At 45.6% G+C, this 18,249-nt stretch overlaps 1 pseudogene; it reads right to left on the minus strand.

Annotated features, from left to right (window-relative positions):
* The window catches only part of LOC111957590 (serine/threonine-protein kinase TAO3-like), a 130,463-nt pseudogene that overhangs the window by 17,138 nt on the left and 95,076 nt on the right, over positions 1 to 18,249 (minus strand).

Genomic DNA, 18,249 nt, shown 5'->3' on the forward strand with positions numbered 1-18,249 from the left:
AGATCCTACATTAGAAAGGAGGAGGAGGAGATCCAACATTAGAAAAGAGGAGGAGTAGATGCTACATTAGAAAGGAGGGAGGATAGATCCTACATTAGAAAAGAGGGAGGAGAAGATCCTACATTAGAAAAGAGGGAGGAGTAGATCCTACATTAGAAAAGAGGGAGGAGAAGATCCTACATTAGAAAAGGAGGAGAGATTAGATCCTACATTAGAAAGAGGGAGGATAGATCCTACATTAGAAAGGAGGGAGGAGGAGATCCACATTAGAAAAGAGGGAGGAGGTAGATCCTACATTAGAAAAGAGGGAGGATTAGATCCTACATTAAGAAAGAGGGAGGAGGAGATCCTACATTAGAAAAGGGAGGGAGATCCCTACATTAGAAAAGAGAGGAGATAGATCCTACATTAGAAAGGAGGAGGATTAGATCCTACATTAGAAAGGAGGGAGGAGTAGATCCTACATTAGAAGGAGGGAGGAGGAGATCCTACATTAGAAAGGAGGGGAGAGATCCACATTAGAAGGAGGAGGGAGGAGTAGATCCACATAGAAAGAGGAGGGAGGAGATCCTACATTAAGAAAGAGGAGGGAGGAGAGATCCACATTAGAAAGGAGGGAGGAGGAAGATCCTACATTAGAAAGGAGGAAGGGAGGGAGGAGATCCTACATTAGGAAAGGAGGAGGGAGGAGGAGATCCAACATTAGAAGGAGGGAGGAGAATCCAACATTAGAAAGGAGGAGGAGATCCACATTAGAAGGAGAGGAGGAGAGATCCAACATTAGAAAGGAGGGAGGAGAGTACATCCTACATTAGAAAGGAGGAGGGGAGAGGAGATCCTACATTAGAAAGGAGGAGGGAGGAGTAGATCCAACTTAGAAAGGAGAGGAGGAGGAGATCCTACATTAGAAAGGAGGGAGGAAGATCCAACATTAGAAAGGGAGGGGGAGGAGATCCAACATTAGAAAGGAGGAGGGAGGAGACATCCTACATGAGAAAGGAGGAGGAGGAGGAGATCCAACATTAGAAAGGAGGAGGGAGGAGTGAGATCCAACATTAGAAAGGAGGAGGAGGAGATCCTACATTAGAAAGGAGGAGGGAGGAGATCCACATTAGAAAGAGGGGAGAGGAGATCAACATTAGAAGAGGAGGGAGGAGGAGATCCAACATTAGAAAGGAGGGAGGAGATCCAACATTAGAAAGGAGGAGGGAGGAGGAGATCCACATTAGAAAGGAGGAGGAGATCCAACATTAGAAAGAGAGGAATCCAACATTAGAGAAGGAGGTAGGGAGGAGAGATCCTACATTAGAAAGGAGGAGGGAGGAGGAGATCCAACATTAGAAAGGAGGGAGGAGGAGATCCAACATTAGAAAGGAGGAGGGAGGAGGAGATCCAACATTAGAAAGGAGGAGGAGGAGGAGATCCAACATTAGAAAGGGGAGGAGATTCAACATTAGAAAGGAGGGGGGAGGAGATCCAACATTAGAAAGGAGAGAGAGGAGGGCAGAGATCCTACATTAGAAAGGAGGAGGAGATCCTACATTAGAAAGGAGGAGATCCAACAATTGTCTTCAATAAATACCCTGTTCATACAGAATCTAATTTAAATCCAACCGGTTAATCAATGTAGATTGACTTCATGAGTGGACTATGATGTAATGTGATTTACATTGGTTAGGTCAGCCAAAGTCAAGTCAAGTTAGTCCAAGTCACAACAACATAAAGTGTCAAGATGACAAACAAACCAAACCTGACAAAAGGGACTATCCAGATCCCCATAGTAGTCGCCTCATCTTCTCATAACTCATCTTCTTAAGCCCAAGCATCATGGCAACGTTCATGTTCAACAACCGTGCGAGCACCCAGAAACCATGTGTGGCATATCCTACACCCGAACCCCTAAACTCAGCTTTACCAGGCAAGCAACAAACCCACTGGTTGGTTAACGTTTAGACAAAAGCTTTTGGAGAAACGCCGGTGGCTTTAGCTACAACTCGGGCAGCATACACCGGGGCAGGCGTGTGAACTGTGAATGAGGTAGGGAGAGGGAGCGGACTCCATTGGCAGGCAGAACAGAGGGGGCTCTTTTGGGGGCCGAGCAGCCTGTGTTCAGCAGGTGGGTCACATGAAAGCCTCTTTGAGAGAGGGAGAAAAGGAGGGAGAAAGAGAGAAGTAGAGAGAGGGTGAGAGAGAGAGATCCCCCCTAATTGAGTCAGAAAGGAAGATAGAGAAGGGGCTGAGAAAGGGGAGCGAGAGGGAGAGAATGAGAGAGAAGTAGAGAAAGGATGAGAGAGAGAGATTCCCTCCTAATCTATCTGAATCAATACCTCTACTGTGATGCAGGGACAATCCTAATCACTTGCTTTCACCTTGCTGCCACCACAGGCCAAGTCACGTCATGTGATCGCCATTCACAGGCTGGGCTCAAAGAAGGGAAATACGATCCAGGGGGGAACACTTCCAGGTCAAAGGTTAAGATTTATTTGATTGTGAGGGCATTTTTGACCTTTCGCCAGGTAAGCTACTCAGCCAATGACCTGGTTGATCAAGGGAGCCTTGATGTGTGTTTTGAATAAAAGTGTTATTTATTTTCAACATGTGTTATACACTCAATGTACAAAACATTAGAAACACCTTCCTAATATTGAGTTGCACCCTCTTTTGCCCTCAGCACAGACAAAATTTGTTGGGGACTCTACAAGGTGTCGAAAGCGTTCAACAAGGATGATGGCCCATGTTGACTCCAAGTTGGCTGGATGTCCTTTTGGTGGTGGACCATTCTTGATACACACGGGAAACTGTTGAGCGTGAAAAACCCAACAGCATTGCAGTTCTTGACCCAAACTGGTGAGCCTGGCACCTACCCCGTTCAAAGGCACTTAAATCTTTTGTCTTGCCCATTCACCCTTTGAATGGCACACATACAAAATCCATGTCTCAGTTGTCTCAAGGCTTAAAAATCCTTATTTTACCTGTCTCCTCCCCTCCATTTACACTAATTGAAGCAGATTTAACAAGTGACATCAATAAGGGATCATAGCTTTCACCTGCATCAGATGACCTGGCCTCCACAATCACCCGACCTCAACCCAATTGAGATGGTTTGGGATGAGTTTGACTGCAGAGTGAAGGAAAAACAGCCAACAAGTGCTCAGCATATGTGGGAACTCCTTCAAGACTGTTGGAAAAGCATCCCAGGTGAAGCTGGTTGAGAGAATGCCAAGAGTGTGGAAAGCTGTCATCAAGGCAAAGGGTGGCGCTATTTGAAGAATCTCAAATATAAAATATATTTTTATTTGTTTAACACTTTTTTGGTTACTACATGATTCCATAGTTTTGATGTCTTCCATTTATTCTACAATGTAGAAAATAGTAAAAATAAAGAAAAACCCTGGAATGAGTAAGTGTGTCCAAACTTTTGACTGGTACTGTATGTGGACTAAAACAAAGCTACATATCTCAGAAGGGCATAGAAGTGTTAATAAATATTATTTTGTACCCCTCCCTCCCTCTCCCAGTCGGGCTGACCTGTAATAACCCCATTCCTCCCTCTCTCCTCCAGATGAGGCTCACCATCCCTCTCTTCTCTTTCTCCCCTTAACTGATATCTAACGCTTCATTCAGTGAGATCAGACAGAGTGCACCTCTCTTCTCTCTCCTTCAGTCACATGCCTCTCCTTCTCTCTCCTTCAGTCACATGCCTCTCCTTCTCTCTCCTCCAATCACATGCCTCTCCTTCAGTCACATTCCTCTCCTTCAGTCACATTCCTCTCCTTCTCTCCCCTTCAGTCACATTCCTCTCCTTCTCTCTCCTTCAGTCACATGCCTCTCCTTCAGTCACATTCCTCTCCTTCTCTCTCCTTCATCACATTCTCTCTTCTCTCGCTTCAGTCACATTCCTCTCCTTCTCTCTCTTCAGTCACATGCCTCTCCTCTCTCCTTCAGTCACATTCTTCCTTCAGTCACATCCTCTCCTCTCTCCTTCAGTCACATTCTTTCCTCCATCACATTCCTCTCCTCTCTCCTTCAGTCACATTCCTCTCCTTCTCTCTCTCCTTTAGTCACATTCCTCTCCTCTCTCATTCAGTCACATTCCTCTCCTTCTCTCTCTTTCAGTCACATTCCTCTCCTTCTCTCTCCTTCAGTCACATTCTTCTCCTCCCTCCTTCAGTCACATTCTCTTCCTTCTCTCTCCTTCAGTCACATTCCTCTCATTCTCTCTCTCCTTCAGTCACATTCTTCTCCTCCCTCCTTCAGTCACATTCCTCTCCTTCTCTCTCTCCTTCAGTCACATTCCTCCCAGTCACATTCTCTCCTTCTCTCTCTCCTTCAGTCACATTCCTCTCCTCTCTCTCCTCCTCAGTCACATTCCTCTTCTTCAGTCACATTCCTCTCCTCTCTCTCCTTCAGTCACATTCCTCTCCTTCTCTCTCTCCTTCAGTCACATTTCTCTCCTTCTCTCCTCCTTCAGTCACATTCCTCTCCTCCTCTCCTTCAGTCACATTCCTCTCCTTCAGTCACATTCCTCTCCTCTCTCCTTCAGTCACATTCCTCTCCTCCAGTCACATTTCTCTCCTCTCTCCCTTCAGTCACATTCCTCTCTCTTCAGTCACATTCTTCTCTCCTTCCTCTCTCTCCTTCAGTCACATTCCTCTCCCTTCTCTCTCTCCTTCAGTCACATTCCTCTCCTTCAGTCACATTCCTCTCCTCTCTCTCCTTCAGTCACATTCTCTCCCCTCTCTTCTCTCCTTCCTCTCCTCCCTCCTTCAGTCACATTCCTCTCCTCCCTCCTTCAGTCACATTCCTCTCCTCCCTCCTTCAGTCACATTCCTCTCCTCTCTACTTCATTCTTATTCCTCTCGGCCTACTTGACTGGCTCTCTTGTCCATCTGTCTGTCTGTGTTTGTTAATCTCTCTATACTCTCACGTTCTCTTCCTTTAGTCTCCCTCCCTCCATTGTGTGTATGTTTTTCTCCTCTCTGTCCATCCCATTCATTTTCTCCCTCCCTCTACATTGTCATTTCTCTCCCCCCCCCTCCCTCTACCTGTTCTTTCCAGTCTGAGTGAGCAGTGCCGGGTCCATCAGGGGACGTGTGCCCGCCTCACGGCGGCAGAAAGCGATGATGTCATCGACTCATTGCAGCAGCAACAGACTCCACGCTGTCTGAATGCAACTCATACCTACCGCAATGGGGAATCAACACCACAATACCCTGCCTCATAAAACAACCACCACGTGAACAACCAATTCACTTAACCAATTCATTCGATTAACAGTCAGAGCGCTGATTTCGCACTATTTATAAAATATCAAATAAACACTACCTATGGCAGTCAGAACCAAGTATCCAGAACCGGAACCCAGTCAGTAAATCTAGCCTAACACGTGGCATGTTAAGGACACTGATACCCCAGTGCCAAAGCCAGTCCAGGGCTTAAAACCAGTGGGAGGACAGACACCAAAGACACCATTGAATCCAGTGGGAGAACAGACAGACCAAAGACACCATTGAATCCAGTGGGAGAACAGACAGACCATAGACACCATTGAATCCAGTGGGAGGACAGACCAAAGACACCATTGAATCCAGTGGGAGAACAGACAGACCATAGACACCATTGCAACTGACTGACTGCTTACTGGAGGCTTGTATCCATGACAACATACATGGAGAAAGAGTGCGAGAGAGATAGGCAGGGAGGGTAATCTTACTCCATACTGCACTGCACCCCTCCAGACTTAAGACAGAGGGGGTCGTAGTATTTATTTTGATTTATTTAACCTTTATTTAACTAGGCAAGTCAGTTAAGAACAAATTCTTATTTACATGACGGCATACCACGGCCAAACTCGGACGGCGCTGGGCCAATTGTGCGCCGCCCTATGGGACTTCCAATCACGGCCAGATGTGACTCAGCCTGGATTCGAACCAGGGACTGTAGTGTCGCACTGAGATGCAGTGCTTTAGACCGCTGCACCACTCGGGAACCCCAAGAGAGTGATATATTAGCGAGGGGAAAAGTACAGGAGAGAATGAGCGAGGGAGGGAGAAGGAGGGAGAGAAGGAGAGAGAGGTGAAGAGGAGCGGAAGCAGAGTGAAGGACCGGGAGAACACAAAGGGGTTGAGTGAGTGGAAGGACACAGAGAGGGAGGGAACGAGGGAGAGAAAGAGAAAGAATACAAAAGGAAAGAGGAAGCTAGAGAGAGACATCATGTGAGACACAAAGGTAAGAGGAAAGGTAAAGATGGACAGAGTATGAGGGAGACTTGGTATCACCCAGGGAGAGTGACCTATGATGGTAGCCCTTTCCAGTGATGCTGATTCGATGGTGGATAGTAGAGAGAAAGGAGAGATAAATGAAGCTAGAGAGATAAAGGGGTGTTGACCCTTACAAGTGATGCTGATTTGATGGTGGAGAAGTTGTTGTGGCGGTAGTTGTGTGCCTGGCTCATGTCAGAGGATAACGGCATCAGCTCCGGCCTGAGGTCAGGTTTCAGACCATTATCCCAGTTATACCTGTGGTCCTGAGGAGAGAGAGAGATGGGAGAAACGTTGAATTTCATGGCCTGTAACTTCAAAACCTAAATGTAACTGTAGTTGATATAATTGAACGTTGCATTATTAGTAGCCAAATGATTCTTCATATAGGGCGTCTGGCAGAGGATAGGTACGGTGGTTGTTCTCTCATAGTTCTGTAGTGCCACAGGTTGGTAGTGGACAGTTTTGTACTGAACTCAAGCCAACGTTAGATAGTTAGACTATCAAATTGGAGTGTGTATAAACCTACATATTTTATGTGAGTTCATGACCGGTTGACCAGTTACAGTGCCTTCAGAAATTATTCATTTTACACATTTTGTTGTGTTACAGCCTGAATTTAAAACGGATTAAATTGATATTTGTTGTCACTGGCCTACACACTATACCCCATAGTGTCAAAGTGGAATTGTTGTAATTTTAAATGTATTATTAATTCAAAATGAAAAGCTTAATTGTCTTCAGTCAACCCCTTTGTTATGGCAAGCCTAAATAACAAGGCACAAAATAAGTTGCATCACTGTGTGTGCAATAAATCAAATCAAATGTTATTTGTCACATGCTCCGAATACAACAGTGAAATGCTTACTTACAAGCCCTTAACCAACAATGCAGTTAGGAAAATATTTACTAAATAAACTAAAGTAAATAAAAAAATAAAAAAGTAACACAATAAAATAACAATACTGAGGTTATATACAGGGGGTACCGGTACCGAGTCAATGTGCGGGGATACAGCTGAGTCGAAGTAATTTGTACATGTAGGTAAAGTGACTATGCATAGATAATAAACAGCGAGTAGCAGCAGTGTGAAAACAAAGTGGGGGTTGGGGGATCAATGTAAATAGTCCGGGTGTTCATTTGAATAATTGTTCAGAAATGTTATGGCTTGGGGGTGGAAGCTGTTAAGGAGCCTTTTGGACCTAGACTTGGCGCTCCGGATCTGGGGACCCATGCCAAATCTTTTCAGTCTCCTGAGGGGGAAAAAGTGTTGTCGTGCCCTCTTCACGACTGTCTTGGTGTGTTTGACCATGATAGTTTGTTGGTGATGTGGACACCAAGGAACTTGAAACTCTTGACTCGATCCACTACACTCACTTCGATGTGAATGGGGTGTGTTTGGCCATCCTTTTCCTGTAGTCCACGATCATCTCCTTTGTCTTGCTGACGTTGAGGGAGAGGTTGTTGTCCTGGCACCACACTGCAAGGTCTCTGACCTCCTRCCTATAGGCTGTCTTATCGTTGTCACTGTTGTGTCATCAGCAAACTTAATGATGGTGTTGGAGTCGTGCTTGGCCACGCAGTCATGGGTAAACAGGGAGTAAACATTGAGGGGACCCCGTGTTGAGGATCAGCGTGGCAGATGTGTTGTTGCCTACCCTTACCACCCGGGGGTGGCCCGTCAGGAAGTCCAGGATCCAGTTGCAGAGGGAGGTGTTTAGTCCCATTGTCCTCAGCTTAGTGATGAGCTTTGCGGGCCTTGTGAATGTTGACCTGTTTAAAAGGTCTACGCCTATGGAGAGCGAGCGGTATCACACAGTCATCCGGAACAGCATGCATGCTTCAGTGTTGCTTGCCTCGAAGCAAGCATAAAAGGCATTTAGCTCGTCTGGTAGGCTCACATCACTGGGCAGCTCGAGGCTTGGTTTCCTTTTGTAGTCCGTAGAAGTTTGCAAGCCCTGCCACATRCGGTGAGCGTCTAAGCCGGTGTAGTAGGATTCAATCTTAGTCCTGTATTGATGCTTTGCCTGTTTGATGGTTCGTCTGAGGGCATAGCCCGATTTCTTATAAGCGTCCGGATTAGTGTCCCTCTCCTAGCTCGGTGTGGATGCAGCCTGTAATCCATGGCTTCTGGTTGGGATATGTACATATGATCACTGTAGGCACGACGTCGTCAATGCAATTATTGATGAAGCRGATGACTGGGGTGGTGTACTCCTCAATGCCATTGGATGAATCCCGGAACATATTCCAGTCTGTGCTAGCAAAACAGTCCTGTAGAGTAGCGTCCGCGTCATCTGACCACTTCTGTATTGAGCGAGTCACTGGTACTTCCTGCTTTAGTTTTTAATTGAAATCAGGAATCAGGAGGATAGAATTATGGTCAGATTTGCCAAATGGAGGGTGAGCTTTGTATGCATCTCTGTGTGTGGAATAAAGGAGGACTAGAGTTTATTTTCTCCTCCGGTTGCACGTGACATGCTGGTAGAAATAAGYTAAAATGGATTGCCTGCATTAAATTCCCCGGCCACTAGGAGCGCCGCTTCTGGATGAAGGAAAGGAAAGGGGGATACCTAGTCAGTTGTACAACTGAATGCATTCAACTGAAATGTGTCTTCCACATTTAACCCAACCCCTCTGAATCAGAGAGGTGCGGAGGGCTGCCATAATCGACATCCATGTCAACGGCGCCCGGGGAACAGTGGGTTAACTGTCTTGCCCAGGGGCAGAACAACAGATTTTTACCTTGTCAGCTCGMGGATTCAATTCAGCAACCTTTCGGTTACAGGCCCAACGCTCTAACCAGTAGGCTACCTGAACATTTTCTTGTTTGCTTATGYCCTTATACAGCTTGTTGAYTGCGGTCTTAGTGCCAGCATCGGTTTGTGGTGGTAAATAGATGGCTACGAAAAATATAGATGAAAACTCTCTTGGTAGATAMCAGAGGTGTGGACTCGAGTCACAAATACGATGACTTGCAACTCGACGTTGACTTTAACAATGACCAATGACTCGTGACTTGACTTGGACTTGAGCCTTATGACTCGACCTTATGACTTGACTTGATACCCTCCACAAGCCCAWATATTAAAAATGATGCTATTAAAAAAAGTGTGCAGCGCATCAACTCTTCATTTAACGGATTACAGTTTGAATCAGACAGCAGCCAATCAAATTGTMCCAGCTGAGAAAAGGTTGTGCGTGGCAGTGCAGAGGAACGTCGGCAGGTGAATTCAGATGGAGCRCTTGGAAAGATGATACACAAAGTTATTATTTTCYGATATAAAGACTARGCTGTATCAACAAAAAACYMATTGCAACTTGCAAAACATGCGGGAAGAAAATGACAGACGGAGGCACAACAACTTCCAACTTTGTTCGACATTTGAAGCTACACAAAGAACGGTAAGTCGTGGCTAATATAGCCGACAGCTATATCATTCAAAACTTTGCCAATGTTTGCATGTTGGCTAACAATGTTAAATCAACGAGCCTCCACACAGTCAGTCAGTGCGGGAACGGTGCGGGAACCGCACCCAAGATTGAGCTACAACTGGCTAGGGAGTTGGTAGCCTAAATCCTGCTTGATGTTACTGCTGTTCCTAAAGCCATTGATGCATGTTAGCCTACTGTAACCACACACGGTGTGTGTGTGTGTGTGAGTTAAGGTTGGGCGATTGTATACAAGCCTACATTGCCCGATTGCTCATGGCTACCTATGTATTTCCATGGAAATATAAAGATTATTTGGAAAATAATAAATATATTTTTAAAAGCATTCATGATTTCCTATACACCCATGCTGGCCTTGTGACATATCAGCAACCCATACACCCATCGTTAATAACAGTTAACTAAATGATAAAGACCAGGAAAGACGTGTGGCTGAAGAGGAGGAAACCAACATCTCATCATCTGCAGGTTTGAAGGGTGAGTGTGAGTGTGAGTGTGTGTGTGTAGGTGTGCCTGTGTGGTGTGAGTGTGCTGTGTGCGTGTGTGTGTGAGTGTGAGTGTGAGTGTGTGGTGTGAGTGTGTGTGTGTGAGTGTGCCTGTGTGTGTGAGTGTGCTGTGAGTGTGAGTGTGCCTGTGAGTGTGAGTGTGTGCTGTGAGTGTGCCTGTGAGTGTGTGTGCCTTGTGAGTGTGTGAGTGTGAGTGTGTGTGTGTGAGTGTGCCTGTGAGTGTGCCTGTGTGGTGTGGAGTGTGAGTGTGAGTGTGAGTGCCTGTGTGAGTGTGAGTGTGTGTGTGCTGTGTGTGTGAGTGTGCCTGTGTGTGGAGTGTGCCTGTGTGTGTGAGTGTGCCTGTGTGTGGTGAGTGTGAGTGTGCTTGTGTGCTGCGATGCCTGAGACATGCAGGGTATTCAGAATGAATGTCAAGCATTCAGCAGTGTGTGCAGCTCAACCCTCAGCCTGTGTGACAACGCCAGGCGAGAGAAGAGGAGAGGAGAGGTTAGGGCATATTTGTTCTCAAAGTGTGATTCACAGGAGTGATGAACTCTGGCTCTGTGTGTGTGTGTGTGTGTATATCTTTTACAGGAATCAAGCTGAGAGCATTTTAAAGTGGAAGGATGTATCTTTGGTTTCATGGCATCAGTGCTTTTCATTGAAGGCTGTTGGGTTTGGTTAATATATTATGATTATATGAATACCGCGGCGAGGTTGGTTCTGTTTGTGGTGTGTCATTATGTGGGTGAGGGTTGGAGTGTATTGCTATCCCTCCTGTGTGTCATTATGTGGGTGAGGGTTGGAGTGTATCGCTATCCTCCTGTGTGTCATTATGTGGGTGAGGTTGGAGTGTTCGCTATCCTCCTGTGTGTCATTATGTGGGTGAGTGTATTGTATCCCTCCTGTGTGTCATTAGTGGGTGAGGGTTGGAGTGTATCGCTATCCTCCTGTGTGTCATTATGTGGGTGAGGGTTGGATGTATTGCTATCCCTCCTGTGTGTCATTATGTGGGTGAGTGTATTGCTATCCCTCCTGTGTGTCATTATGTGGGTGAGGGTTGGAGTGTATCGTCATCCCTCCTGGTGTGCATTATGTGGGTGAGGGTTGGAGTGTATCTCTATCCCTCCTGTGTGTCATTATGTGGGTGAGGGTTGGAGTGTATCGCTATCCTCCTGGTGTGTCATTATGTGGGTGAGGGTTGGAGTGTATCTCTATCCCTCCTGTGTGTCATTATTGTGGGTGAGGGTTGGGTGTAATCGCTATCCCTCCTGTGTGTCATTATGTGGGTGAGGGTTGGAGTGTATCGCTATCCCTCCTGTGTGTCATTATGTGGGTGAGGGTTGGAGTGTATTGCTATCCCTCCTGTGTGTCATTATGTGGGTGAGTGTATTGCTATCCCTCCTGTGTGTCATTATGTGGGTGAGTGTATTGCTATCCCTCCTGTGTGTCATTATGTGGGTGAGGGTTGGACTGTATCACTACCCCTCCTGTGTGTATGAGCGTTTGTACATCTCTGAGAGCTGTCATTCTTCAGGACGTGGGTTTAAGTTTGGTGTAGGTGGTTGATGGCTGGCTGGCTGGCTGGCTAGAGAGATTGAGGGGCTAGATGAGTGTTACCTTCTTGGTGTGTGTGTTCATGTTTGTTTGCATCATTCTTGAGGACGTAGGTAGTGTTGGAGTGAGTGACTAGCTGGAGGGACACTGCTAGTGCTAGTTTTATAGTGTGTGTGTGTGTGTCTCTCCTGCTGTCCGGCCGTCTCTCTCCTGCTGTCCGGCCGTCTCTCTCCTGCTCTCTCACTCTGTCAGTGTTACCTTCTTGGTGTGTGTGCGTGTATCTGTGTGTGTTTCTCTCTCTCTGTCAATAATACCTTCTTGGACTGTGCGGAGGACTCTAAGCTGCTGTCGTAGTCGTGGTGCATCATGGTCATGTCAGAGCAACTCTCGTCTAGGACCTCCTGCATGCTGTTGACGCTGCTACTCTGGCTTCCTGTACTGACTGAGGTGCTGGGGAGGGAGTGGTTACTGCCCAGGCTGTTCATCTTACAGCTGGCCTGCTCACAGTCCTGGAGGAGAGAGAGATGGTAATCAGTCTACACACACTGTGGGAAATATACACACACCCCCTTGCCACTTCCCACCGCTCAACTGTAAATATGGGTTAACAAATAGCCTCATTAAGCTTGGAGTGACCTTGATACAACAGAAATAATGTCCTGCCATCCAGAGGGCAACAGAGTCAAAGTCATGCTAAATAGCCCATTAACCCCCATTTGTTTAACTGGGGGACATTTCACCTGGACAGACAGTATCGATGTCAGTCCTGTCCGTGTCCGTTTCTGTGTCCGTGTCTGTCCCTCCTAAAAGGATCAGCATGCTTGAGTGTGTCATACAAAACAGAGCTTGTCGCACAAAACCAGGAGAGACACCAGCACAGGGAAATCAAAACCACCTTTCTGTGTAGCAGTGAGGAGAGACCCCAGCACAGGGAAATCAAAACCACCTGTCTGTGTAGCAGTGAGGAGACACCAGCACAGGGAAATCAAAACCACCTGTCTGTGTAGCAGTGAGGAGAGACACCAGCACAGGGAAATCAAAACCACCTGTCTGTGTAGCAGTGAGGAGAGACACCAGCACAGGGAAATCAAAACCACCTGTCTGTGTGGTAGTGAGGAGAGACACCAGCACAGGGAAATCAAAACCACCTGTCTGTGTGGCAGTGAGGGAGAGAACCCAGCACAGGGAAATCAAAACCACCTGTCTGTGTGCAGTGAGAGAGACACCAGCACAGGGAAATCAAAACCACCTGTCTGTGTGCAGTGAGGAGAGACACCAGCACAGGGAAATCCAAACCACCTGTCTGTGTGCAGTGAGGAGAGACACCAGCACAGGGAAATCAAAACCACCTGTCTGTGTGGAGTGAGGAGAGAACACCAGCACAGGGAAATCAAAACCACCTGTCTGTGTGGCAGTGAGAGAGACACCAGCACAGGGAAATCAAAACCACCTGTCTGTGTGGCAGTGAGGAGAGACCTCAGCACAGGGAAATCAAAACCACCTGTCTGTGTGGCAGTGAGGAGAGACACCAGCACAGGGAAATCAAAACCACCTGTCTGTGTGGCAGTGAGGAGACACCAGCACAGGGAAATCAAAACCACCTGTCTGTGTGGCAGTGAGGAGAGACCTCAGCACAGCTTGGTCGCAAATGGGTCTTCCAAATGGACAATGACCCCAAGCATACTTCCAAAGTTGTGGCAAAATGGCTTAAGGACAACAAAGTCAAGGTATTGGAATGGCCGTCACAAAGCCCTGACCTCAATTGTATAGAACATTTGTGGGCAGAACTGAAAAAGTGTGTGCAAGCAAAGAGGCCTACAAACCAGTTCAGTTACACCAGCTCTGTCAGGAGGAATGGGACAAAATTCACCCAACTTATTGTGGGATGCTTGTGGAAGGCTACCCAAAACATTGACCCAAGTTAAACAATTTAAAGGCAATGCTACCAAATACTAATTGAGTGAATGAAAAACTACTGACCCACTGGGAATGTGATGAAAGAAATAAAAGCTGAAATATATCATTCTCTCTACTATTATTCTGACATTTCACATTCTTAAAATAAAGTGGTGATCCTAACTGACCTAAGACAGAATTTTTACTAGGATTAAATGTCAGGAATTGTGAAAAACTGAGTTTAAATGCATTTGGCTAAGGTTTATATAAACTTCTGACTTCAACTGTACTTCCTCCACCCTTCCTCCTCATCCTCTCCTCCTCTTGGCTCTCCCTTCCTCCTCCTCCTATCCTCTCCCCTTCCCAGCTCTCCCCTTCCTGGCTCCCACTTTCCATCCTCACCTCCTCCTCCTCCTGGCTCTCCCCCATGTGTTTTTCCTGATATAGGATCTTCTTCATCTTACGGTACTGCAGGTTGTCCAGCTCCCTCACCGCGTCCTTGGTCCTCTGGATCAAATCCATGAGGACCCGCGGGGGGCGCTCCAGACGTACAAAGTCATGCTGGGGAGAAAAGAGAGGTTACAGGTTAGAGCAAACTAGGGGGGTTCGCCTGATATGAAAATGGGGTTGCGGGAGAATTTCCAAAATCCTGATTTAAAAAAATAAATAATATCAAAACATATACAGTATATATTATAATATCGTCTTTGTATGTCAATCATTTCAATGTGGTTAACCTTAAAAATGTAAATGAATATTAATAAAATCTAAAAAGGTGAAATTCAARCAGAAAGCACCCTTAGATCATYGGAAAAGGTGGCACTTAACCGTTGCACTTGAATCATTCCCACGGTGAATGGCTAGGCCCACTACGCTATGACACCACACACTATTGCAGAGACTTTGATACTAGCAGCTGTATTTGGTATGGTGAAAACAATGTGGGGAGTCAAAGGCACATACACTCATTTCTATATCATGAGTTGAAATAAAAGATCCCCGAAATTTTCCACACTCACAAAAAGCTTGTCTCTCTCAAATTCTGTATACAAATTTTCTTACATCCCTGTTAGTGAACATTTCTCATTTGCCAAGATAATCCATCCACCTGACAGGTGTGGCATATCAAGAAACTGATCAAAATGGCATTTGGTATTTTATTAGGATCCCTATTAGCTGTTGCAAAACCATGATCATTACACAGGTGCACATTGGGCCGTTTTGTAACAACACAATGCCACAGACGTCTCAAAATGTTGAGGGAGCGTGCAATTGGCATGCTGACTGTAGGAATGTCCACCAGAGCGTTTGCCAGAAAACGTAATGTTCATTTCTCTACCATAAGCCGCCTCCAAAGTCATTTTAGAGAATTTGGCAGTGCGTCCAACCGGCTACACAACAGCATACCACGTGTAACCACGCCAGCCCAGGACCTCTACATCCGGCTTGTTCACCTGCGGGATCGTTGGAGACCAGCCACCCAGACAGCTGATGAAACAGTGGGTTTTTGCACAACCAAAGAATTTCTGCACAAACTGTCAGAAACTCTCTCAGGGAAGCTCATCTGCATACTCGTCGCCCTCACCAGGGTCTTGACTTGACTACAGTTCGGCGTCGTAACAGACTTCAGGGGGCAAATTCTCACCTTTAATGGCCACTGGCATGCTAGAGAGGTGAAGTCTTCATGGATGCATCCCGGTTACAACTGTACCGGGCAAATGGCAGACAGCGTGTATGGCGTTTTGCGGGCGAGTGGTTTGCTAATGTAAATAGAGTGTCGCATGGTGGCGGTAGGGTTAWGGTATGGSCAGGCYTAAGCTACAGACAACGAATGCAAGACCCCATGTCGCAAGGATTTGTACACAATTCCTGGAAGCTGAAAATGGTCCAATAGCCTGCATACTCACCAGACATGTCACCCATTGAGCATGTTTGGGATGCTCTGGATCGACGTGTACGACAGCGTGTTCCAGTTCCCGCCAATATCCAACATCTTTCCATAGCCATTGAAGAGGAGTGGCACAACATTCCACAGGCCACAATCAACAGGCTGATCAACTCTATGTGAAGGAGATGTGTCGCGCTGCATGAGGCAAATGGTGGTCACAAGGTATCTGTGACGGAACCAATGCATATCTGTATTCCCAGTCGTGAAATCCATAGATTAGGGCCAAATTTATTTATTTCAATTGACCGATTTCCTGACATGAACTGTTGCGTTTAGATACGGGATCAGAGCAGGACAATGCACTATTTCATACCGAGGCTTGGTAGTTATCGAGGGGGAGTATTGGAAAGATTTTTCGCATTGAGAGAATAACTGTTGTCATTCACAATGGATGTATAAAAACAGACTTGCCTGACTTTCTTTGTAATGAAAATAAAATGTGTCTCCTTGCCTATGTAACATACATATTTGGTAAACTGAACGAACTGAATGCAAGCTTGCAGGGGAAATACAAAAACATTCTACAGATGAGTGACCGAATCAGTGGATTCAGAGGATATAATTCTTATTGGAGAGAGAGTCTTTCAAAAGCGAGCCATGCKCCCTACCCTCGGCTGTGCATGTTTCTAATAGAAAACAGCATCAGTAAGTGTCCCACATGAGTGATGACTGCTCACCTCCAACACCTGGAAGGGCACTTTGGGACCTACTTCCCAATCCGTTTGACTGTGACCCTGGCTCAGTTGACATGCCGGTAAGTGAAATTAAACAGCTGATCGAGCCGTTATGTGACTGAATACATTCACGGGTCACAACAGAGGAGTTTTGGTTCATGACTCAAAGGGAACACCCTGTCGGGAACACCCTGTCGGGAACACCCTGCTGCGTTCAAAACAACTGGGAACTCTGAAATCTCAGTATTCCAACGTCAGTGCGTTCAAGACAACTGGGAACTCTGAATCTTGGGCCTCTTTCTAGAGCTCCGACTTTCCGACCTTAAGATCACTGACATCATGCTTCCACGTTGTATTTTTCAGAGTTCCCAGTTGTCTTGTAGCACCATAAAACTCATGGTAACCATCACCAGCTCATATCTATGTGAAGCTGGATTCAGTACTCTCGTCTGCATTAAAACTAAATATCCATCCAGGTTGGATGTAACCGCAGAGTTAAGGTGCACACTGTCGACCACGCCCCCAGACTTTGAGAAGCTCTGACGCGACTCGCATCAAGTACACCCATTAGTGAGATAGTGACTGTCATAGTGCCACATTAAAAGTATGTGATGGTGAGTTGAAAAGACAATCAGAAATACTGTTAGAATGTTTTTTCAATTGACTTCCATAGCCCCAAATAAAAAAGATAACATTGGCTGTTAATTCCATAATGTTTTTCACATGGTTGGGGTCGCGAGAATTTTCAGATATCAAAATYGGGTCATGGGCCAAAAAAGTTTGGGACCCCTGAGGTAGAGGTCAGGGTCCATGAGTACCATTGAGATTGGTGTTTTGGGGGTACTATTTAATGAAGCTGCCAGTTGAGGACTTGTGAGGCGTCTGTCTCAAACTAGACACTCTAATGTACTTGTCCTCTTGCTCAGTTGTGCACCGGGGCCTCCCACTCCTCTTTCTATTCTGGTTAGAGCCAGTTTGCACTGTTCTGTGAAGGGAGTAGGACACAGCGTTGTACGAGATCTTCAGTTTCTTGGCAATTTCTCACATGGAATAGCCTTCATTTCTCACAACAGAATAGACTAACGAGTTTCAGAAGAAAGTTCTTTGTTTCTGGCCATTTTGAGCCTGTAATCGAACCCACAAATGCCGASGCTCCAGATACTCAACTAGTCTAAAGGCCAGTTTTATTGCTTCTTTAATCAGAACAACAGTTTTCAGCTGTGCTAACATAATTGCAAAAGGGTTTTCTAATGATCAATTAGCCTTTTAAAATGATACACTTGGATTAGCTAACACAACGTGCTATTGTAACACAGGAGTGATGGTTGCGGATAATGGGCCTCTGTACGCCTATGTAGATATTCCATTAAAAATCTGCCGTTTCCAGCTACAATAGTCATTTACAACATTAACAATGTCTACACTGTATTTCTGATCAATTTGGTGTTATTGTAATGGACAAAAAATGTGCTTTCTTTCAAACACAAGGAATTTCTAAGTGACCCCAAACTTTTGAACGGTAGTGTATATACACAGCTCTTCTCTGGTTTTACTATTTATAGGTATGTGTTTGGGTAAAATGAACATTGTTTTATTCTATAAACTACTGACAACATTTCTCCCAAATTCCAAATTAAAATATTGTCATTTAGAGCATATATTTGCAGAAAATGACAACTGGTCAGAATAACAAAAAATATGCAGTGTTGTCAGACCTCGAATAATGCAAAGAAAATAAGTTCATATACATTTTTAAACAACACAATATAATGTTTTCACTTAGGAAGAGTTCAGAAATCAATATTTGGTGGAATAACCCTGATTTTCAATCACAGCTTTCATGTGTCTTAGCCTGCTCTCCACCAGTCTTTCACATTGATGTTGGGTGACTTTATGCCACTCCCGGCGCAAAAAAATTCAAGCAGCTCGGCTTTGTTTGATGACTTGTGACCATCTATCTTCCTCTTGATCACATT

The sequence above is a fragment of the Salvelinus sp. IW2-2015 genome, linkage group LG33 (genome assembly GCF_002910315.2).
Source record: "Salvelinus sp. IW2-2015 linkage group LG33, ASM291031v2, whole genome shotgun sequence".
Lineage (NCBI taxonomy): Eukaryota > Metazoa > Chordata > Actinopteri > Salmoniformes > Salmonidae > Salvelinus > Salvelinus sp. IW2-2015.